The sequence below is a fragment of the Eulemur rufifrons genome, chromosome 7 (assembly GCF_041146395.1).
Source record: "Eulemur rufifrons isolate Redbay chromosome 7, OSU_ERuf_1, whole genome shotgun sequence".
Classification (NCBI taxonomy): domain Eukaryota; kingdom Metazoa; phylum Chordata; class Mammalia; order Primates; family Lemuridae; genus Eulemur; species Eulemur rufifrons.
Genome location: NC_090989.1, coordinates 102,042,059 through 102,056,164, shown reverse-complemented (window position 1 = coordinate 102,056,164; position 14,106 = coordinate 102,042,059). Strand labels below are relative to the sequence as shown.

The following is a 14,106-nucleotide window of genomic DNA, read 5'->3' as shown; positions in this document are numbered from 1 at the left end:
GAGAAGACCCTGATCCCACAGTCTGTGGGAGGCACAAAGATATTAAAATCAAACTATTCTGTGGTTGGGTTTGCTGATTGCTTTCTTCACATATGCATGAAAGGTTATGGGAATATGGCTGAGGGGATCAATCATTTTGTTTGGAGGGGCTCTTGCTTAGGAAGTACAATAAAACAGCACTTGCCACTGTTCACTGAGCTCTTACTATATGCCAGCTACTGTTCCAAAGAGTTTTCAGGCATCATGTCTTTTAAATCTCATAACATCCCTGTGAAGTGGGTATTATTCTCTTCTGCACTTGGCAGGTAAAGAAGAAGAGGCACAGAGAGGTTGTAAAACAGAACTGGTAAGTCAGTCATGGAGGCAGGATTCAAACCCAGATCCTGAGTCTCTAGCCAGCACACTTTGGTGTGGCATGAAAAGAGGTACTGCTTATTCTGATAGCTCAGTGTCCATGGTTTGTGACATTCACACAATATCCATGATAGCAGCAAGGGGGAGAAAAAGATTTTTACTTATGCACTGAATATTTAAGAAATGAACCAAACTGCTATTAGATTAGAACAGACATTTCAGAGGTACTACATACCTCTGTTCCCCCAGGAATAGAGTTATTTCGTTAACTATTTTTCTAAAGGTTTTTTTTTTTTTTAATTTCCTTGACTGATGCAGAACATCTGGCTGACTGTGAAGGAATGTTCATGACAGTAGTAAAATTCACATGGCTTATTATAGGATAGTCTGGTTTGTGAAACATGAAGGGAATACAATACATATGACAAACCAGGATTTCAACTAAACTGAGAAAACATTTCTATGCCAATTTAAATTTATTTTAAAAAGCATATGTACAGCATAAGTACAGTATATGTTGATGGTGGTTAGGGAGGTATGAATAGTGTATATTAATTAGCTAAGTGTAAGGGTAATAACTTTCTATGAGGGACAAGAATTTTTTTTTTTTTTTAGGGACAAGAAGATTTAAAAACAAGGACTATAAAACAACAGACCAGTGTATAACAATGAAGTCTGTGTTTTTAATAGTGACTAGAACTGTCACTTAGATTCAATGTGTTTACAAAATCTCATGCACTTATTTAACATAATAGATTGTTTGTACAGAATCATTTAAATGAGTGGCCCTGATGTATAGCTGTTAAGGGAAAGAAATGAATCCAAATGAAAGTAGAGATGATATTTAGGGCAGTGAAGTTTAGAATTTGGCTGTACTTCCAAACGCAGCGGTCCTAAAGCATCAATAAAAGTCATGCTTGTAAAAGTCTCTAAAGGCCATGTCATTTCTCTCAAGAACTCTTCACCTGTGACCCTGTTCTCTTGTGTTAGTCACATTTATCACAGATGAACTATTATGTGGCTATGATGGGAGAGTGTGAGTCTACTGATGCTGCCTAAACTGTGATAAAAATCATCTTGCGCTGAAGCTGAAACTCTCCCGGCGTTACCTAGCATTGCAAGCCTTATCCACAGAGCATGCTGTAAACACAACCGTGGTCAATTAACCTCATCTCACCCCTGCGGCTGTTGTCTGTCTACCTTAACCTTGGCCAGCTGCGTGGTGGATGCTCTTGTGTTGTTATTTAAGGGGAATAGAAGAGTGTGTGTTGAGGCTGCAAGGAGAAGCAGAGGGTTCCTGTGAAAAGAAACTCTGCACAAATCCATCACCCTCTTCACTCAGAAAATAACTTTGTTTTTTTCTGGGCTCTAAAGACAATCTTTCTGTTTCCCAAACTGGTTTTCCTATGTGCAGATGCTTCCTTTTCAGCATTTTAAATTTTTTCTTTTGGTCTGCATCTTTACCCTCTATCCACTCAAACACAGATCGCCCCTATCTTGAAATCTTTCACCATTTCATTACCACTCAACCAAAAGACAAAACTCCAAGCCCAAATGAACTCCATTGCAGCCCCCGACAGCGATCATGCTGGAGAAAATCAGACTCCTACTTTACTCCAGATCCAGAACCTCAGGCCCCAAATGGGTGCTCCTTACTGCCTGACAGCCCTGTATGTTTCTCTAGGAAGCTCATGGTTCCTTTCTCCGAGGCTTCCATTTCAGACCTTCTCTTTCCTCAAATTTCCCACTTTCCACCCCACTGTCTCCTCTGTTATTGGTGAGGCTGATGGCTTCACCTCTTATTTCATTGAAAAATTTGAAAACCCATCAAAAAACACACTCATCTTTCCACAAGCAAATCTGTGAATTGATCTGGCTCTACGTCCATCACCTTTTCTCTCACCTGCCTCGTCAGTCTCATCTTCTCTACTGCGTCACACAAACAACTTACAAGCGTGCTCTGAAGGCTTCCATTTTTAACCATCTCCACAGTCCCTCTACTTACCAACCACTCAGCAACAAACTTCTTAAAACAGGTCTCTTTGTATGCTATGCTTCCTACTTCCTTCTCTCCTTCTTGTTCCTACACCTACTTCTGTCTAGACCTTGCCTTTAAAACTCCATTAAAACCATTCTTCTGAGTTGCCCAACTGGATGGACACTTATCTTGATCTGGCTGCTGAATTTCATATAATTTCTTTCTCTCTTCTTCTTGGACACTCTCTTGGTATCTGTGACTTCTACACTTTCTGAGTTTCTTTTGTCTCTCAGCTGCTCTCTGGACTCTGTCCTGAACTGGGCCCTTCTCTATATCATCTTCCCAGATGGCTTCAGTCTTCCTGTGGTTTCATCTCCTGTGTGCTGCTAAGACCCTCACCTGTATTTCTGGCCTAAGTCACTTCACATTTGCATATCCAACTGCCTACAGGACAACTCCACGGGCGCATCTCACAGGCACTTGGAACTTAGGCTGTCTGAAAGTCTTGCTTCCCAGCCCTTCCATCACCCACTTGCCCATCCCCAGAGCTAATTTTCTCCTAGTTTTACCTGCTGTAATAAAGGGTACCACCATGCCAGAAACTTGTCATCAGCAAGTTCCATTCCCCACTTTCCCTCACCCTCACACACCATCATTTACTTGTCATGTCACTTCACCTCCAACGTTTATATTGAATGTATCATATTTCTATCCCTACCAGGACCATCCATGTTCAAGCTACTCTCTTCTCTCACATGGATTAGCAATAGTCTCCTGTGTGATCTCCCTAATTCCGCCCTTTCCCTTTCAGATCTAGTCTTGAGTGATGTTTGAAAACAAGCTGGGTACAATGAACAGAAAGCTTATGTTCCCCCACCCCCAAATTCTTATGTGGAAATCTTAACTCCCAAGGTAATGGTGTTGTAAATTGGGGCCTTTGGGAGGTGATTAGGTCTTGGAGATGGAACCCTCATAAGTGGGATTAATGCCCTTCCAAAAGAGGTCCAAGAAATACCGCTTGTCCTTTCCACCATGTGAAGACATAGGGAGAGGGTGCCATCTATAAGCCAGGAAGTGGGCCCTCACCGGATACTAAATATGCCTTGATCTTGGACTTCCCAGCCTCCAGAACTGTGAAAAATAAATTTCTGTTGGTTATAAGCTACTTAGTTAATGGTATTTTGTTATAGAAGCCCAAATCAACTAAGACACTGAGTAGTGTCTGCTGTTGAAAACTCTACAGTGTCTTCCTGTACACTGCAATAAAATCTAAGCTCCTTGCCATGGCCTACAAAGCTGGGAGTGAATTCTCCCTGACTAACTGTCCAGTCTTTACTCTCAGCTTTGTTCACTGGCTCGACTCTGGTCCTTTCACTTGTTCCAATGCTGTGAAAAGGTGGGTGTGCTCACTTCTGGTTGCATGTGATGTAGGAGAAAGAAAATATTAGAATTTTCACTTTTATTTTTCATCTCATCCTTTAAAATTTATATTTTTGAATATGTTTTATAAGGAAAAATCAAGTTTGTAAATAACACATGTATATAGTTCATAAATAAATAAATATGCACACATTTAAGGTGCTTACTCAAAAAATTTTTTTTGATAGAATGCATGCTTTACATTTGGAGGAGAAAGCTCTAATATGCCAAGGTTTTTCCTTTTCCTTATTCTTCCCTTGTTGTTGCTTTGTTTTTTTGGTCTAAAGGCCTTTGTGCAAATTGTTCTCTTTGCCAGGAAAACTCATCTGACATCTATCTGCTCAGAGAAGATTTCCTCGACCATCTAACAAATGCTCAACTATCCCCAAAACAACACATGTTGGCGTGGATGTGGAGAGACAGGAACACTCATACACTGCTGGTGGGACTGCAAACTAGTGCAACCCCTGTGGAAAGCATTATGGAGGTATCTTAAACAGATTTAAGTAGACCTGCCATTCGATCCAGCAATCCCATTATTGGGCATATACCCAAAGGAAAAAAGGTCATTCTGTAACAAAGACACATGTACCTGAATGTTTATAGCAGCACAATTCACAATAGCAAAGATGTGGAAACAACCCAAATGCCCATCAATACATGATTGGATTAGTAAGCTGTGGTATATGTATACCATGGAATATTACTCAGCTATAAGGAATAATGAAGATACGACATCTCTATGGTTCTCCTGGAGAGAGTTGGAACCCATTATATTAAGTGAAGTATCCCAAGAATGGAAAAACAAGCATCACATGTACTCACCAGAAAATTGGTTTCCCTGATCATCACCTAAATACACATCTGGGAACGACACCAATCGGATATCAGACTGAGGTGGGGGGTGGGGGAGGGGATGGGTGTATGCCTACACAATGAGTGCATTGCGCACCGTTTGGGGAATGGTAACGCTTGAAGGTTCTGACTCGGGAAGGCGGGGTAGGGAAGGGAGGGATATATACCTACATGATGGGTGCAATGCACACTATCTGGGCAACAGACACGCCCGGAGCTCTGACTTGGGGAGAAAGGCGGTACATGGGCAACGTATGTAACCTGCAATTCTATATCCCCCATAACAATAAGATGAAATAAAAAAAAAAAACAAAAAACAAACAAACAAAAAAAAACAAATGCTCAACTATCTTTAGGCATTTTATTTTTTTTATGGTATTTATCAGTGTGGAATTTTGTATTTGTGTCTTAGTATATTGAATGCTTCCATCAGAGCAGGAATTATAATTGTTTATGTTTAGTCTCTGTGCAGTGGTTGGCATAGAGCATGCATTCATAAAAAATATTTTTGACTGAATGAATTACTTACACTCATATTTATCATGATTTCACTGTGATTTTTTTTTTTTTTTTGGTTTCCTCCATATTATTCCTTGTGTGATTCTTCTTACATGGAACTATTTTTCTTTTTGTTTTTTAAAAGAAATCCAAACTGTGTAATTTCCAGCCTCTTTCCAATTAGCTCCCTCCCTAAGCAAAGAGTACCCCAGACATTTGCATCTACATCCACATTGCATCTTCAATCTTCTCTCTTAAACCCCTTGCCTCCAGTTCCTACTATGATTTGCAGTGTCCATGTAGCTTTCCCCTTAATCACTGGATTAACCCCTTGGCCTGGCTTTTTTGGTAGATTTCTATTTACACCTTCTTTTTATCTCTTTTGGGCACTTTTGCTACTTAGATACTGCCTATCAGATTTTCCTAGTTCTGAGCTCATAGCCTAAAAGCCTAGAAGCCCCCATGCCCATCTGGTTTTCTAAAATCCCCATCCCCATGCCTATCAAGCTTGCTCTGAAAATAAGGTTCTCTCAAACGCTGATTCACATTGCTCTCCCTGGAGGCTGACCTTGTACAGCACTTGTCATTTCCATCACACATGTAGACTGAAGTCTCTAATAATAAGACTTTGAACTGTTATATCCTATGTATAAAAAGCCCACTTTTTATTTACTTACTTATGCATTTATTTATTCAAGCACATTAACACTTTAACTCAAAACACTAAATCTAAGCCTTTGGGAGCATCATAAGGTCTCCTTATATTCCACCCAGAATTGGTGCTTCAGTTTTATTTATGCCTCGACACTTCAGCCAATTACCCTGGGAACTGTCAAATGTGTTTGTAGCAATGTGGACTGAGAACAAATTTCCAAATCTTAGCCAGATGGGGCACATTTTATTTCAGCAGAAAATTTAATTTAATTTTTTTTGTTTCCATAATGGGCATAGTTTTGAGACCTCATTTCTATGGCATATGGAATTTTCCCATGCCTTGGGAACTGGAACATGTGTGTCAATAAAGGCATTTTCTCTCTCAAATTCTGGCCCTTTAGCAATTCCCCAATTGACTTTGTCAGCTGTCTGGTCCTCTGATAATCAGAGCACCTCTCTCTGTGAAGGGTTGGGCAGCACATGCACTGAATGGAATTATTAATAATAGTCTCTAGTTGCTCCGCGGAGATCCTTCTCCTCATTTCTTCAATAAATCAAATGGCTTTCCATCCTCTTTCTAAAAACTTTTATTTTATAATGGAAATTGATTATCTTAGAATGGGATTTTCTTTAAGTAAACCTCTCATTTACATAACACAATGTAACTTAAAGTAATATTTTTTCCTTGATTATAAAAGAAATACATAGAGAAAAATTAGAAAATGCTAATCCCATCAGCCAGAGCTAACCACTGTTAATATTTTAGTATATTTTCTTTTGGTTGTTTTAATAGGCAATCCTCCAAATGATATTCTTTATATAAAATAATTTTGTATCCTGAAATATATAGTATTTACCATAAGTATGTTTCATGTTATTAAACATGTCTCATAAACATGATTTTTCATGGTTTTAAATATTCTTTTATATGGATACATAATAATTTCATTCTCCCATCTTTAGACATTGCGTTTACAAACCACTTTGCAATACTTAAGTTTTGTACCCATTTCAGATTTCTTTAGAACAGATTCCTAGAAATGAAATCACTGTGTGAAAGGATAAGACCGTTTTTAAGACTTTTGACCTGCATTGCTAAATTGCTTTTTAGAAATGTTGAAATAATTTACACTCCAACTAGAAATCCATGAGTGTCTAAACCCTCTTGCTGTAGCCAGCACTGATTATTATATTTTTAAAAATGGGTTAAAAAGGGTGACTTGTTATTGTAACTTTGACTACTTTGACTGCTAATGAGGCTGAATACGTTTTTTAGACTTAGTCTCCTCTGAGTATTTGCTCATGTTCTTGGCCCATTGATTATTGATTTCCATGAACTTACAGCAGTATCATAAGGATACTAAACCTTGTAACCATGCTTGTTGCAAATATTTTCATTTTAAATTATTGTGTATTACAGGTTTTGTTCTTTATAAACTCTGTATTTTTATATAGTCAAATCTACCAATTCTCTACTCTGTGACATTACTTAAAGGTTTAACTAAATTTAAAAAAGAAAGAAAGCAAATAATGTACATAGGATAATGTACTATGTACCTGCCAGTCAAACTTAATAAATGCTGATATTTTGGTTCTGATTATTTAAAAGTAAAATCATTGATGAAATTGAGATCTTCTTAATTCCTTTCCCAAATAACATTTTCCTCCTTCCTTTTCCCATTTTCTTCTTACCCAAAGGCAATCCCATCATGAATTTGGTGTGATTCTAAATATGGTATATTTTTATCACCCATAAATAATGCCTAACACTGCTTGATGTTTTTAAAAATTTATCTAATAAAATTTATGCTATCATAGTATTCATATCATAGTGTTACAGCTTGCTTATTAAAGCTCAATATTATTATATTTTCAAGATTTATCTCATGCTATTTCATATAGGTCTAATTGAGTCACTTTTACTGCCTGTATGGCATGACTATATCACGCATTTTTCTCCATTTCCCTACTGACAGACATTTGTATTGTTCCTAATTTTTTGCTGCAAACAGTGCTAACAGTTAATGTATCTGTACATGTTTCCTGCTGCATGTATTAAGAGTTTCATCTAAAAAAAGAATTGCAGAACAATAGGGGACATGAATATAAAATATAACCAGCAGTTGCCAGATTGCTGTACGCAGAAAGCTATAAATGGAAATTTGTTTTAAAGTTTGTCTAGGATAGAACATTTTTGTATGTTATAATACAAAACTTTCTTGTGCTTAAGCATTTTTTCTGATAAGCTTTAAATGGAATTAAGACTTCTGGAAAGCTAGTTACTCTCCCATTTTGACAGTCAGCTAGCTGTCATTCATGAGTCTAATGATTATATATATTTTTTCTTAAGTACTTTTTTCTAAGTTGGTATAACTGTTTTATTTCCATAAATAGTGTATGAACATTCCCATTTTTCTCACATCTTTGACAAGACTTGTCACAATTTTTTGTTCTTGCCAGTCTGCATTATAAAATGGCACAACATTTTAAAAATTTAAACCAATTACTTCAATGATTTTTAGTGAATCTGAACATCTTGTTCTGTGTGTTTTGGCAATTTGAGTTTTCTATTCAGTGAATTTTCTGTTCATGTTCTTTTTCATTTTTCTCTTGGGGTGTCTCTTCTTTGTTGATTTGTAGATTTTTGTGTCCATTGTACATATTTCAAATACTTTCTCCCAGCTTGTGCTTGTCTTTCACTTTGTTATAGTGTTTTGTCATATAGAAAAGAAAGCTTTTTGTGTAGTCACATTTATTTGTATTTCCTTTGATTTCTGCTTATCTATGTTTTAAAAACTTTCTTATCCTGAAGTCATAAAGATAAGCTTTAATGTTTCCTTCTAATTATTGTAAGATTTCATTGGTTACATTTAGGTCTTTAGTATATGTGGAGTTAATTGATCTACATAGTGTCTGAGAGGGATGTACTTTTATATTTTCAGTCTGGAAAGTCACAGGATCTCCAGTAAAATGTTAAATGTTGAGAGTGATAATAGGCATCCTTGTCTAATTTGAATTATGCCTTTAAATTTTTTTTATATGTATAAAGTTAACCCTAGGGTTTGATAGTATTCTCTTTTTTTGTAGGTTTTTAAAAAAGGATTTAACTTGTTTTATATATAGTTAAACAATTATATATAAAAAACCAATTATATAAAGAAAGGATTTTCTTTGAAAGTAATATATATATATCCCCCTGCCCTCAGCCTCCCAAGTAGCTAGGACTGCAGGTGCACATCACCACACCTGGCTAATTTTTAAAAATTTTTTTCATAGAAACAGGGTCTCACTATGTTGCCTAGGCTGGTCTTAAACTTCTGGGCTCAAGCGATCTTTCCTCCTTGGCCTTTCAAAGTGCTAAGATTACAGCTGTGAGCCACTGGGCCAGGCCTAAACAATTACATATACACAGCAACTGATTATATGTATATATTTATGTTGGTTTCTGGACTAGTCTGTTACATTTATCGGTATGTTAATTCTTTCCATAAAAGTAGAATGATTTAATAATTATAGGAATGTTCTCTTTTATTTTATTTTCTCTCAAAAATTTTCAAATTAGTATTATCTATCTAGCCTTCTGGCTATATTTTACTATCACTTTATAAAGTATCAAAAATCATCCTGCTAGAATTTAAATTGGAACTCAGTTAACCTGTTAATTAACTTAGGAAGTACTAATGTCTTTGTAATATTTGTTATTCCCAATCAGGAACCTGGTATGTTACTATGCCTATTCAAGTCTTATTTCTCTTCACTGCTCTGCAAATTTGAGAAAATTAATTTTTCTTTTGCTCAGTGTGCCCACTTGTAAAATGGGAATAATAATGCTATCTATCTCATAGTGTTGTTGTTGAAATTCAGTGAAATAATTAATATTAAGTGTTAAAAGGACAGTGATTGGAACATTCTAAGTGCCCAGAAAACTATTATTCTTATTAATTCTAATAGTTTCTCTTTATTCTCATATTATCTGAAAGTAATGTTGATTTTATCTTCTTATTTCAAGTAGTATACTCCTTATTTCTATCTTGCATTCTATTTGTTCAACATGGCACTATTATTATTTTTAAATGCCTAGTATGAGCCAGGCATGCTCTGTCAATATCCTGAATTCTATAATGAACAAGACAGACAAGATCCTTGTTCTCATGGAGCTTATATTCTCATGTTGGCTCATGCTTTTTGAACAACATTAAATTGTAAAGGTTAAAGTGGGTATTCTCTTTTATTTGAGTATTTAGCAAAAACATATTAAGTAGTTCACCACTAAGCACAATTTTTCTTTTGTTATAAGACAAATATTTATCATTCTAAGAAAACATCTTTCCACCACTAGTTAGTAGTAGTACTCATTCATTTTATTTAGTCAACCCATATTGAGTGTCATTTGTATGCTAGGTAATGCTCTGGGTGCTGCGTGTACACTGACAAGAATATGTTCTCATGGAAAACTAGTCTAATTGGGGACACAGACATTAATATAATTTTTATAGAAACTGTGTGGTTAAAATGGTTGTTAGATTTGATCAAATGTCATTTAAATATCTAGAGATGATAACACTTTTTTATTTGAACTATTGAATTGATGCGTTGTACTAGTATTAAACTTTTCTTATATTTGTGTAACTTAAAAATATTATAGCACTATATTACATAAGAATTTTCACACTTTGACCCCTGTGTGGGGGTGATACATAGTTTGCAAGTGGTAATTTGATTGAATTTTATACTGAAAATTCATGTTTGAAATTTGTAGAATGTTTTCTGATAATGTTGGTCTGAACAAATTATTCTAGAAAAGTATAATAATGAGTACAGTTGTTATTCAGGTTTGTCTTTTTACCTTCACTCTGAGCCTCTTTCAATGCATCTAACACAGATTTTGAATTTTTTGTTATTTGGTGGGAGCAGAGAGTGCCACGCTTGCTAGGAATCAGAATATTAGCTCACATTTATTGAGAGATCTTGTGCCACTGTTCTAAGAGCTTTGTACGTATTAACTCATTCAGTTCTCAAAACAGCTCTATGAGGTAGGTACTAATATAATCTCCATTGTCAGATAAAGAAACCGGGGCACACAGATAATGATGCAGAACTGGTGAGTAGTAGAGCCAGATTTTAAACCCAGGTGATCTGGCTTCAGCACCAACAGCTTAACTATTCTGGTAGGTGTATGAATCAAGAAAGGTAGGTTATGCTGCCATAACTAACACTGAAACTTCAGTTTTTAGAAACACAAAGGATTGTTTCTTTCTCATGTGAAGTGTGTGGTGGGATGGGCTGGCTCTGCAGAACAGCCGTCCTCCATGTGCTGGCTCTGAATTCCTGGCTGTGTCCATCTTCTGGCAACTCAATATTAACTTTTGCTTCTACAAGCACCATGGTGGGGAAAAGAGGGAACAAAGAAGATGGCACACTGGCCTTAAAAAGCTTCCACTTGGAGTGACACATAGCCTTCTCCTATGTCATTGGTTGAAGCAAGTTACATGGCTACATCTTCAATAGGCAGGGAAATGTGACCCTCTAATGTGCCCGATCATTAGTGATGGCCCCGATGTCACCGGGGTAGGCACCCAGCTCTAGCTCTGCTACTGACCTCAACAAGTCCCTTTGCTTCCAATTTTAACATCTGGAAAATGACAGGATTTTTTTTATGTCTTCAATTGATACCTATTATTTATTGAGAGCCTACCATGTGCCAAACACCTTGGGACCCTGGCAATACAAAGGTAAAACATGGAGAAATCCCCGTCCTCAAGCAGTTTGCAATTTAATAGAGATCTTACTGATAATTTTCAGTCTAAAATCCCAAGATTCTTTTTTTTTTTTTTTTTTTTTGAGACAGAGTCTCACTCTGTTGCCCAGGCTAGAGTGAGTGCCGTGGCGTCAGCCTAGCTCACAGCAACCTCAAACTCCTGAGCTCAAGCGATCCTCCTGTCTCAGCCTCCCGAGTAGCTGGGACTACAGGCATGCACCACCATGCCCGGCTAATTTTTTCTATATATATTTTTAGCTGTCCATATAATTTCTTTCTATTTTTAGTAGAGATGGGGTCTCGCTCTTGCTCAGGCTGGTCTCGAACTCCTGAGCTCAAACGATCCGCCCACCTCGGCCTCCCAGAGTGCTAGGATTACAGGCGTGAGCCACCGCGCCCGGCCCCAAGATTCTATTAAAGAGCAACCACCATAACAAACTTATCTTCATGACTTCCAGAATGTTACATTCTAGATACTCAGGTATTTTATCAGAACTTTCTTCCTTCTTCCTTGTGTATCCAATTGGCTGTAGTGAAACTTCATCACAAAAGCATATACACATGATCATCTCTTTTAGATCATTATGTATGTATATATTGTCAAATAGCACGAAAATAAAGGAGACTTTGCACCGTTCTCACAGCTATTTTAAATTCAGTACACAGAACACCTCATAAAAATAGGAGAATATCAATGTGAGAAATACCTGGGCAGATAACTTTGCACATAATGTACATTCCAGATATCAATGTTTTTTCTATTACTCATGAATAAACCCAAATTATAAAACTTTAAAAATTTCAAAAAATTTGGTTTACAGTTAATTTTCCCCTAGAGGAATATTTATTGGTATGAAATAGAAGAAATATGAATCACTATACTTGTAAGCATGCATAAAACTGGTTTGCAAATTTTTTTAATCTCTTAGGATTTGAAGCAGCCTGCCAAGTTTTAATTTACTAGTTGCCTCTAGTTAAAATACAATTCACAATGAAAAATTTATGAGAACTTGAGGCATTGTGTTTAAACATGATTCAGCAGGTAAAAATTTGAACAAAATGTGCAAAGAATTCCATTTTATTTTACACTGTTGTAATTGTGGCATTTCCTTTATTTTTAGTACTGCATGTTCTATTCTTAAACCAAAGCCAAAAAATAGTGATGCAATAGTTGGATATGTCTTTGGTGTCTTACATACCATTATAAATAAACTTCTGATTAATCATATTCATTTCTCATCCTGTTACAATTCTTCAGCACTTAAAAGCTATTGAGTTAGTTTCACAATATAACAGTTTCTGATAAGTTAATTTACCATTAATACTTGCTTATACTTTGAACTTATTTAATATCAGCATGGTTGTTCTCCTTCTCAACAGTAAAACATGGGTGGAGACCATGATCACATATTTCCAGAATCTCTGGTTTGCCAAGTAAGTAACCATTACCTATTATTTCTTAAAGGCAAAATAAAAATAATCAGAATCTTTGATTATAGGCAAGGCTTAAAGAGAGAAACTGGTAATATTTACTAGAAAAGATCAATAACCATGCTCTTGTTTCAATATACATATTCCCCTTGAGTGATCCCATCTTCTTCTATGACATCAAGTGCTACTTTCTGACTCCCAAATCCTCATCTCCAGGCATGGCTTTCTTCCTAAACTCCACACTAGCATTTCAACTGCCATCACTACCTGGTTATCCAAATAATTAACTTGGATTCAAAACAGGTAAACCAGAATGCTTTATCTTCTCATCTCTAACCTCCAAACCCCTGTTGGCTTCCTTTGTGGTCTCTCTTTTTCCAGATGTTATCATCATCCCTTTGGCTAAACAGTGCACCTGGAGTCATCCTGGGTTCTTCCATTTTCCTTATCAAACACTAAGTCCTATTGATTTGACTTCCTTAATAGCTCTCCACTCCATCCTCTTCCTACAATTTCCAACTCTAAGGTTAGAACTAATTCAGGCCTTCTTTCTTAGTCCGTTTGTGCTGCTATAATGAAATACCTGAGACTGGGTAATTTATAAATACTGGAAATTTATTTCTCAGAGTTCTGGAGGCTGGGAGATCAAGGAGGAGGAAGGCTTGGTGTCTGGTGAGGACCTGTGCTTCCAATATGGTGCACTGAATGCTACATCCTTACACAGTGAAGTTGGAAAGGCAAGGGGCCTAGCTAGTTCCCTCCAGCCCTTCTATAAGGTTGCTTATCCCATTTATGAGGGTTTCATCCTCAATGCCTTACTCACCTCCTGAATGCCCCACCTGATAGTACTATCATTTTGAGGTTTAAGTTCCCACATATAAATTTTGGAGGGACATAGCATCTTCATTTCCTACCTAACAACAGCAATAGCCTCCTAAGCAGCCTTCCTGTCTCCAGTCAGGCTTACTCTAATTATTCCCTGCTGCACCTAGGCCTGTGACTTTTCTCATGGTGAAATCTGAGCATGTCCATGTACCTCCACTGCCGGTTTCACTCTCTTGAATAAATGAATCTGGTTCCACACTCTGGCCTTTTCTCAGTTCACTGCTTGCCGAGAAGGCTAAGTCAACTGTGCCCTGAGAGTGAAGCCCTGTTTGCA

The 14,106-nt window shown here is 36.8% G+C and overlaps 1 protein-coding gene across 3 annotated transcripts in view; it reads right to left on the bottom strand.

The window, feature by feature from the left end:
- VEPH1 (ventricular zone expressed PH domain containing 1) overlaps window positions 1–14,106 on the bottom strand; it is a 207,599-nt gene that overhangs the window by 36,052 nt on the left and 157,441 nt on the right. The window lies entirely within an intron of this gene.